This window comes from Schistocerca serialis, chromosome 9 (assembly GCF_023864345.2).
Source record: "Schistocerca serialis cubense isolate TAMUIC-IGC-003099 chromosome 9, iqSchSeri2.2, whole genome shotgun sequence".
NCBI lineage: Eukaryota > Metazoa > Arthropoda > Insecta > Orthoptera > Acrididae > Schistocerca > Schistocerca serialis.
The window spans coordinates 290,393,239-290,403,144 of record NC_064646.1 but is presented as its reverse complement, the minus strand read 5'-3'; positions in this window follow the sequence as shown (position 1 = coordinate 290,403,144).

The window sequence follows — 9,906 nt, the reverse complement described above, 5'->3', positions numbered from 1 at the left end:
TTGGTGTAGTGCAGTGCAGGGTCGGGTTTGTGTTATGTATGAATGGAAGATGGCGGGTGAAAGCCGTTGGTGGCACATAGCCTTCTCCTATCGAGTAACAACGTCCGCCTCGAACCAACTTGCTTCAGAGTCGATTGCGTTATCGAAGTTCATAGCTCAGCATTTAAATGTTCACTGCGATTTCCTCGCGTATGTGTTTGTATCCTGACAGTGTGTGGAGTAATGGTGCCATAATCTTCAGAGCTTTTGTGCTGCCGGAGGATAATCTCACTCATGAGCAAGTCTAAGTGCCCGTCTAGAAGGTTACAACGATGTTGTGACGGCTGTCTGCGCGCGCTAATGGCTTGTTAGTAAACGCGTAGCCATCCAGCACCCGACCACACTTAAGATGCAAAGCAATGCAAATTCAGCCGTTTAGTAGTCTCCTGGTTTCACACGTTTATCGCTTGTACGCTTGCGCGCTACGACGGATGCAGCTATTACACCATCAAGGACGGCACTCTCAGTGCTGTTCGTATCTTATAGGACAACAGCAGACGGCGTTCGTTACTAAAATAACCCTGCATCTGGACGTTGATGGATTAGCCCTGCATAACATACTCCACAAGCACTCCAGTGCTTGACGAATGGTAAATCGTATGAGTGCTATAATTTTCATTCTTATTCCATTCGCTTTAACTTCGAGGGAAAAATTAATGATCCGAGCAGCAGAATCATAACAATCGACAGTTGGTTGTAATTTTACGTTTCGGCTTTTCACTCATTTTTTTGGGGGCAAATGAATAAAAGCAATCGGTATAGTCTGTTACATACATTGATGGAAAAAAATCACAACATGAACAAGGAGTTGCGCGACGTAAACGAAGTGGAGGAGGCAGTAGGAGAAAGAGAAGAGTTGAGACCAAAAGCAAAACGTTTCAAAGTCGTCTATGAGAAAACAAAGTAAAAGAAAGACGCTATACGTACTGATGAAGGAAGAGACCAACAGAGAAAGAATGAAACACTACTTGAAAGGATAAAAGGAGAAAGGAAAGTAGACATGAGTAATTTCGTGTTTTCCTTAATAGGTCCAACTAATAACAATGATGTAACAGTCGAAAATATGACTATGGGAAATGGAAACTAAGAAACAATAAAGTAGGCTATACTCCCCGGCTCGTAACACTTTGCAGCGCTGTCCTGCCTGCACGCCTAACAAGAGAATTGTGCCGTCTAAGCCTACTCCGAAATTTTTCGCACAAGAATAATACACAGAAATAATTGCACTGTCAAAATTTTATATGGTAAGGCGCGCTGCAAGCATAAAAAATGATAAAGCAATCCATTTTTGCTGTATGAAGAACTGCTTATGACAGTGGTTTGTATAGCCCTTCTTGCCTAGGCGTTTATCGCCGAATAAACAGTCGCAGCCATGACAAGAGAACGTAGCTCCCTGTAACATGAACACCAAAGTGAACAAATGCCCATTTTAAGCACTGAAAGAATACGAAAAGTGTTAATTTTCTTGCATTAGCTCAAAGGTAACAACCTTCATGAGGTATTTTCACAATTAGATATGGCTCTGTATACAACAGTAGCCACTTTTTTTAAATTTTCTTTATGTTTGAGGCTTTTAAGTCGAAGCTCGTTAAATACTGTACGCGTTGAAATGTTTGTATCTACTCTTCCACATTTCCCGGTCGGGTTCACGCAGATATGACAATATTGTCGACATCGCGCGCATCATGCACGAGGCGTATGCCACCATCAGATTTTGGGACAGCGACTAACAGACTGCTAACTGCAGATAAGATACTCTATTTTACCCCCATTTAATCATATGCTGTATCTCCTTTGTCACTGCCTCCTTTTTACTACATGGTAATGAATAGGTACCTCGGCAACTGAGGTCTGACCTGCATATCGTAAATGTGTCCCTTAATTATCCCCGATTTTTCGGAAAATACCATTGCATAACGTTTCAATAACTGTGCGAGTTGCCGCAGCTGTTTATCATCGAAATAACTCGATTCGTTGATCTTTGCATCTATGTTTTTTTCTTATGGAGCCGATCTCACTTTCTCCGTTTTCAGGTATAAACGAGTAGTTTTCCCGAGTATAGTCACTGGCTATGTGCAATAGTTTGGATTCATATAGGTTACCTTCAACCTTCTGCAACACTATCTATGCAAATCAGTTGTTTTTATCATTGCTGGCGAGACTAACATTCCTTCATTCATAAAAGAGCACACAGCTCAAGAGAGGTCTATCTTCGTGTCCCTGTCTCTTAAAAATACCCAGCCTAGGGTGTAGGGAACAGATAAACGTTTCACAATGAGGAACGACATCTTACCGCTTCGTTTCCTACTTGAATGACGGCCTGTACCTGACTCTGAATTCGCTACATACGTCCACGTATGGCTCCCACAATTCTAGAATTTTGAACTGACAATGTTGGCAACTTATTCACCTGATTGATGCGTTCGAATAGGCCATAGTCCATAACGTGTACATTGGCACCGGTATCAATAAGTACATCCACTGGCATGCCGTGTGTGTTTCCTTTAATTGCGGCTTCTACCAACTCAGTATTTCGCTGGCCGCACTTTCTTGGATCAGCTCACAGTTCTTCTTTCATATCCAACCCTTCGTTGTATGTAAGCATGGATACATTTGGGAATGCCTCCATTCGTACCCCCTCGACCAGATGCGGAAGGCTTACATTGGTCTTGTGCAGTTGGACGCTTTCGAGATGTTTGGTTGTGGGTCATCCACCATTTCTGTTGTTTTGACACTATGAGATCGCTGCATCTATTGCGGCACATCATTCTGTGGCTGTAGACGCTGTGGTTGTCGACTATGAGCTTGCAATGGTATAACATCAATGTTACCCACAGGTTAGTTCTTGCCTTGCGGTGCTTAGGTCGATTGACAGTTTCCTGGCCCTGTCTTTTGTCTTTGTTCATTCATCTCCATCGTATTCTCGGGGCAAAACGAGGCGTTACAAACTCTTCATTTCTCCTCTTCATACTAAAACTGTTTTTCCGGTTCTTAAAAACATTTCTATCGGAATTGTTTTTAGTATTACTTCCATAATTACCTTGACTTCCGTGCCTGTTTTGGTGGTTGCCATTGGTCCAGGCATAGAAACCACTGTCCCTTTGGTGTTAGTTTTTGCTTGGACTGTTTTCATTTTGATTTCTATATTTTTTGAAATTATTATTACCCATCCCACTGCCCCCTGTCACACTTTGCTTTGCCTCCACCTGCATGTGAGTCAGTTGTGGCCATAAACTGTTCCAGGTCCGTATCAGGGACTTGGGAAAGTTTTTCCCTCATGGTATTTGGTAGTTTACCTTTCAGTATTCTCTTGAAGACACGGGCTCATCCCAATACCGAGTCTTCTTTAAGTAATTTTCAATGTTTTTCACGCAGGTTTCCCCGTCTAGGATTACATGGTTAGGGATTGTAAACCTGGTACCTCAAGCGTTCTTGAACACACTTCGACCAGAACCGCGGCAGAAATTACTTTTACAATTCTGAAAAGTTCTGCATCGCCAGTTAGGAAAGGAATTATAAACTTGACCTTATGCGTCTCTGACCAAGAAGTAGGCGGTACATTCCTAAGACTCTTCATGAAAATTATGGAATGTACCTTTTCTTTCTCTTCCGAGAACTTCTGGAATTGTCTGTGTTTTATAAGCGACTCTTCGCGCTTTATATGCGCCAAGGTTGGCATTGCAACGTCAACTGCTCTCGCGCCACCAATGTGCGTGTCACTGCTCGGGTTGTATCTGACAGCTTGATTGCGGTTTAAAATTTCCCAATGTGCACTTTTAATGGGGCTGTTACCATTCCCTTAACCAATAACGGGTTTCATTAGATTCTCCAAATTTCTTCTCGTTGGTCTTGGCCTGTCATAACCATAAGCTGTTGTGTTTCACGCACGGACTGTGGCAGTCGTGCAGTAAGGTATCTTACAATTTACTGCAAATTTCAAACGTTGCAGTGTCACGGTAACGTCGGTTCCTATTTGCTAGTCTAGATTATTGAACAAATCGTCCGCAGTCCAGGAATGTATTTTACCTGGCCTTCAAGTGTTTGGTGAGCTTCTTCTAGTCTTTTCAGCTATAAGTCCAATTCAGTGACTTTACTAGGAAAATCCTTATTTTTAGTAACTAGTTCTTCCATCTACGTTAGTACGCTCCTACATTATGTGGTCCATGGTAAGCTTATCACGAGCATCGAGGATCTTGTTAAGTTGTTCGGTCAGCCTATTATCTCTTTAGAGTTCGTGTATTCTTTCCCTTTCGTCTCTTTCCTTTTTCTTTATACTCTCTCTCAAGTCTATCTTCTGCAGCAAGAGAGAAAGGAAACCGTTTTCTGTAGCTTTAAGTGAGAGCACCTCATCTGTCGCTACGGCTTGTGCAGTATTCGGTGCAGCGTCAGCCGATGTGGCGCTTATGTGTTGTTCCAGTGTTCCCACACTAGAACCAGACATCTGATTACCTATCTCGGTCTCCTTGGTTTCCAAAGTATGGGATTCCGAGCTGTTATCCTCTGTTTCGGTACAAACCCACTCAGGAATGTTATCAGTTTCCTCTAAATCTGTCACGTTATCTCCCTCTAGCCTTTCTTTCCTCATAGGCCTATCCATGTTGAATACCTAAGCACACTAAGCACACTTATTACATGCTCCCAAAGACATTTATTATTTTTATTCTTGAAGCTTCGCTCTGCATGCTACCTTATCCTTCCCTTGGATGTTATACAATTTATAGTGTTGCTCAGGATCTTGTTAGCAACAAATTGTCTCAGATTATTGTATTGCCGATCAATTTGTACCCTCATTGTTACAGGCAATGATGTACATGAAAGAAAATATAACATAAATTACAATAAAACACAAATATTGTGTCTTGTATCATACATGTGTTTCTGGGCACACCGGAAGGGCGCTAATGTAGTGATTTTTGTGTATATGTATCGTGTGTGTGTGTGTGTGTGTGTGTGTGTGTGTGTGTGTACACTTGTGTTGTTAATAATACAACATATTCGCTACAACTTCATTCTACTGGCAAGTATTTTTGTTTTTGAAATTTTTAAGTCTTTCCATATTCAAGTCCGCGATAAATAAATCGCTTTGGGATGTCTGTATGGAAGTAAAATAAATCAGCAACAGCTCGGTGTGAAGCACCTTAATCCTTTAATTTTAGAAATATCTCAGGGTTGTAATGAAATGTCTTTTCACGTAAATAACAATTTATACTTTCGTAGAATCGCGTGAGAAACACTTTTGTTGCTACATTTATTATTAATTCATAGCTGAGCAGTTTCTTAACTGTGACAATCTTGTCACTTGAACAAAAGGTAGCCGTGAAGAGGCAACGCCACGAATCTGTTTTGACATCGATAATACTCTTTTCAAAATGATTGAGATTAACTGGACTTTAGTCTGTTTATTCAAGAAATTAAATGTAGCCCATCTTCTTTTACCTTTACGTCACGTAATAATGGAGTAATTTGAAGAAGAATCTACCCTCTCGACTAATGGTGGCCCAGAATGCTAATTACAACTCGTGCTGAACTTAATGTTATTAACCTCTGAAAAAATGTACAGTTAAATTTTCATACATGAAGGAGTGCTAATGCTACTAAAATAAGATTGTCAAACTCTACTACTTTTTCCATTGTTCTCAGTAACCTTAGATTATCATGAAATATCGGTACTGCTTTTCATAAACATCACAATAAGATAATTCAAATTTTTATTTACTCTTATGTACACAGATTAAAAGTTCGTTTTATTACGTGAACATTTCATGTCGGCCATAAATACATGTTTCTCTCGGGTTATCAGCCTAGTGGTGGCGCCGTCTTGTCGCAACGTTTCGATGAATTTCGTACTCGTCATCATCAAAACGTTGTGACAGGACGACGCCACCACTCGGCTGATGATCCGAGAAGAATTCATCATTGGAATACGTCGAGAAAGACTGAAATCGCATATACATGTTTCTCGTTCCCAGAGGACCAGTACCGCGGATTACAAGATATTTTTCAAGTAAATATTCTTCTTTTAAATTTTTTATCCTAATTTGCCTTGATATTCCTGAATACAGGTATAAAACTATAGGAAACCGTAATATACTGATAACTTATTACGAATGCGTCGCAGTATTCATCGAGTGAATAAGCGACTCTGCCTCTTTTTCGGTCGAAATGATAAAGTGCGCCTTGCGACGCCTTTCTTGCCTGAAACCTGACTGGCTTTATCTGCAGCATCTTAGGAGATAACAAGATGCTTGTTCTTCACGTCAGCTGCGAATTTCACAGTAGTATTACCTGTTAATAAAATCTGCTCTACACATTTCATTGGGGTAAACTTCGTAATTTGGCGACTTCCTTTTCCATATGATTTCCTGAATTATTCTAACCAGGTCGAAGAATCCTGGAAATCAATAATGTTGATCTGACATACAATTCAGAGCGCCAACTTCCATAGCTACAGTAGTTCGTCGGTTCCAGTGCAGTAGCTCTCACGAGCAGCTCTAAATCTTTCGAATAGTTTTTCTTTCATACTTTTGTTTCATTCTGGCACGTATTTCGTATTTCATCTAAATCTTTATTCTATTTATATGATCTACGTTCAGAAATTATTTTTGTTCTGAACTCTAATTAGTACAACAATCATCGTTGGAACAACAAATTACTGGATCGTCACAGCTATTTCCTGTTTTCTTTAAAGTTTTCATATTGTACACATCAATCGAGGCAATATCCAAGCAATTAATTAAAAACTAACACATGTATATGTCTTCAGGGGAAGCAGGCGATTTCGATTGCGTACCACGTTCTACGTATGTCATCTTTTCAGAGTTGTAAATGTTAACTAGAATCCTCTTTATTGTCAAGCTCTGAAACCAGCAGAGGTACGTATGCTATTAGCAACAAATGCTAACTATTTTGGTTATTTAATGACTTGCAACTTCAAGCTAATTGTAACTGTGCGTAATTGTGCCTGAAAAACTATCACCGGAAACTGGAAATGGCGTTACAAATTACGATCGCATTGTCTTGTGTTATGTGTTTACTGATGTGCCGCCAACCAGTGCAACGTGGCCATCGTATTGCGCATGAGTTACGTGCTTCAGCTAAGGCGGGGGTGTACATTTCTCCAGCCACCCAACCAGCTACGAATTTGACAATTTTCAGCTCGTTTTGAAACTGCTTGCAGAGTGCCGTAGCAGTTAAAATTTTGGCATTGTGTTTCTTTCTGTGTATTCTTTTTGTGTAAAATTTGTTTATGGTAGGTTTAACACAGCATTAGTATGGTGCTCTTTCAAACAGTCACGTCGATTAAATTTGTAACTGTAACGCTGCAGAACAATACGAAATGGAATGAGCATGTAAGGACCGCAGTAGGAAAGACGAGTGGCTGACTTCGGTTTATTCGAAGAATTTTAGGAAAGTGTGGTTCATCGATAAAGGAGACCGTGTACTGTATATGACACTATGGGACCCATTGTTGAGTACTGTTCGAGTATTTGGGATCCGCACCAGGTCGGATTAAAGGACGATATCGAAGCAACTTGGCGGGGGAGGGGGGGGGGGGAGGCTGCTAGATTTGTTAGAGGTAGATTCGAAAACATGCAATTATTACGGGAACTGGGAATCGCTGGAGCGGGCGTGACGTCTTTTTCGAAGAGCACTATTGAGAAAATTTAGAGATCGGTATTTGAGGCTGACTGCAGAACGATTCTGATGCCGCTAACGTACTCGTACATTTCGCATAAGGACCATGAAAATAAGATTAGAGACGTTAGGGCCCGTACGGAGGTATATAGACAAACGTTTTTCTCTCTCTCTATCTGCAAGTGAAACAGGAAAAGAAATGACTGGTAGTGGTACGGAGGACCCTCTCCTATGCCCCATGAATGTACATAGATGCACATGGAGGTGTAGGTTTCGACATGTCGGGCTTGAGCGTTCGCTTGTAAGTTCGCTTCACAGTAGCGAATGCCTATCGGTTCGAAGAACAACAACAACGGTGCAACTGCCACGAATTTACAGAGGTAGAAATTCATCGAGCTCCAGTTTTTGGAATGCGGAAAGGGTAAGTGTCTCCTTTGATGGTTCCATTGCAAAAAAACATGCTGGTGACATAGTCCATTTCTGCTCCAAGCACTACCGATTCACAGACTTCGCTCGGTTCATCGGAACGTTTTTTTGTAATATTTGATATCATAAACAGCTGCCATGTATGGCGATATGAATAACATTTCAAGTAACGATCAATGTGAGCGACTGAATTTACTGCAAAGATGATGGAAGAGAAGCGGATAGGAGATGGAAAGGTTCATCGGAAAGGTTTTTTGTAATATTTGATATCATAAACAGCCGCCATATATGGCGATATGAATAACACTGCAAGTAACGATCAATATCAGCGACTGAATTTACCGCAAAGACGATGGAAGAGAAGCGGATAGGAGGCGAAAGCTCAAGCAATTCTGCAATTTCGTTGTGTCTTAGTTTCCATGTTAGGCATATAGTAGGTTGACAAAGTGTATCAAAATCCTATACATGAACCGTTACATAGTTATGGTAACCATCCGCGGCAGAAGCGTAGAAATGTATAAATTTCAGCCACAAAGGGTGAAAAACCTGACTGGCACTCGTCAGAAAATTTGAGTCAAAGTATCGCCGAACGTCGCGCAGCCCCCACCCCCCATCACGCCCAGCGCTTTCACGCGCCAGCCCGCGCCTTTCAGATGTTTTCCGCGTGGGGGAACGGAAGATTTCGAATGCTAAAAGAATGGATTAAGCCGTGGCGCAATAGCTCAGAAAATTTTGTTAATTGTCTGTACATTCGGGCATGTAACGGCGACCTGGACGAATTGGACTGTTACATACAATACATTCCTAACTGATAATATCACCCAAAAAATAACACAAGGAAATTGCATGTTTGCTAGAGGATTTAGAATCGTTGTCTTGTCTGGCCAGACTACATGATTCGTAGCCGATGGTGATAGGTTGTCAAAAGCATCCTTGGGAAATGTCTTAACAAAATTTGTTTTAACTGCTACATCGGCACGCAGGACTCCTCCGACTCAGCTTACAAAACATTCCGTTAACTGTCATACAGACGGCTTACGGCGAACACGAGTCACTTTACGTCTCAGTGCCGCCTAAATCCCTCGTCTGAAAACAGTGCCCTGCGACTTGCATTATTCATCAGAGTGTATCTGGCACTAATCCCCGGCGGAATGCCCTTGGAAATTCAGAGCCCGTCTTGTTACTGGCGTCGGAGAATAGGCCACGTACCGTGCTCTTCCTTCAGATCTAAATCCGGAATATCTCCACAATCTGATAGCTTGGATTTAAACCGACAGAATTTAAATATCTTATATCGATTTCACTCTATACGTGCTGCTACGAGTTCTTCCTTCTGCAGATACAGCAGAAAGGACAGCTGTAATTTAGCGGACAAAAAGAGAAATTAAAAAATGCAGTATATGAAGGAGGCGAAAGAGAAAACACACACTCCTGGAAATGGAAAAAAGAACACATTGACACCGGTGTGTCAGACCCACCATACTTGCTCCGGACACTGCGAGAGGGCTGTACAAGCAATGATCACACGCACGGCACAGCGGACACACCAGGAACCGCGGTGTTGGCCGTCGAATGGCGCTGGGCTGCGCAGCATTTGTGCACCGCCGCCGTCAGTGTCAGCCAGTTTGCCGTGGCATACGGAGCTCCATCGCAGTCTTTAACACTGGTAGCATGCCGCGACAGCGTGGACGTGAACTGTATGTGCAGTTGACGGACTTTGAGCGAGGGCGTATAGTGGGCATGAGGGAGGCCGGGTGGACGTACCGCCGAATTGCTCAACACGTGGGGCGTGAGGTCTCCACAGTA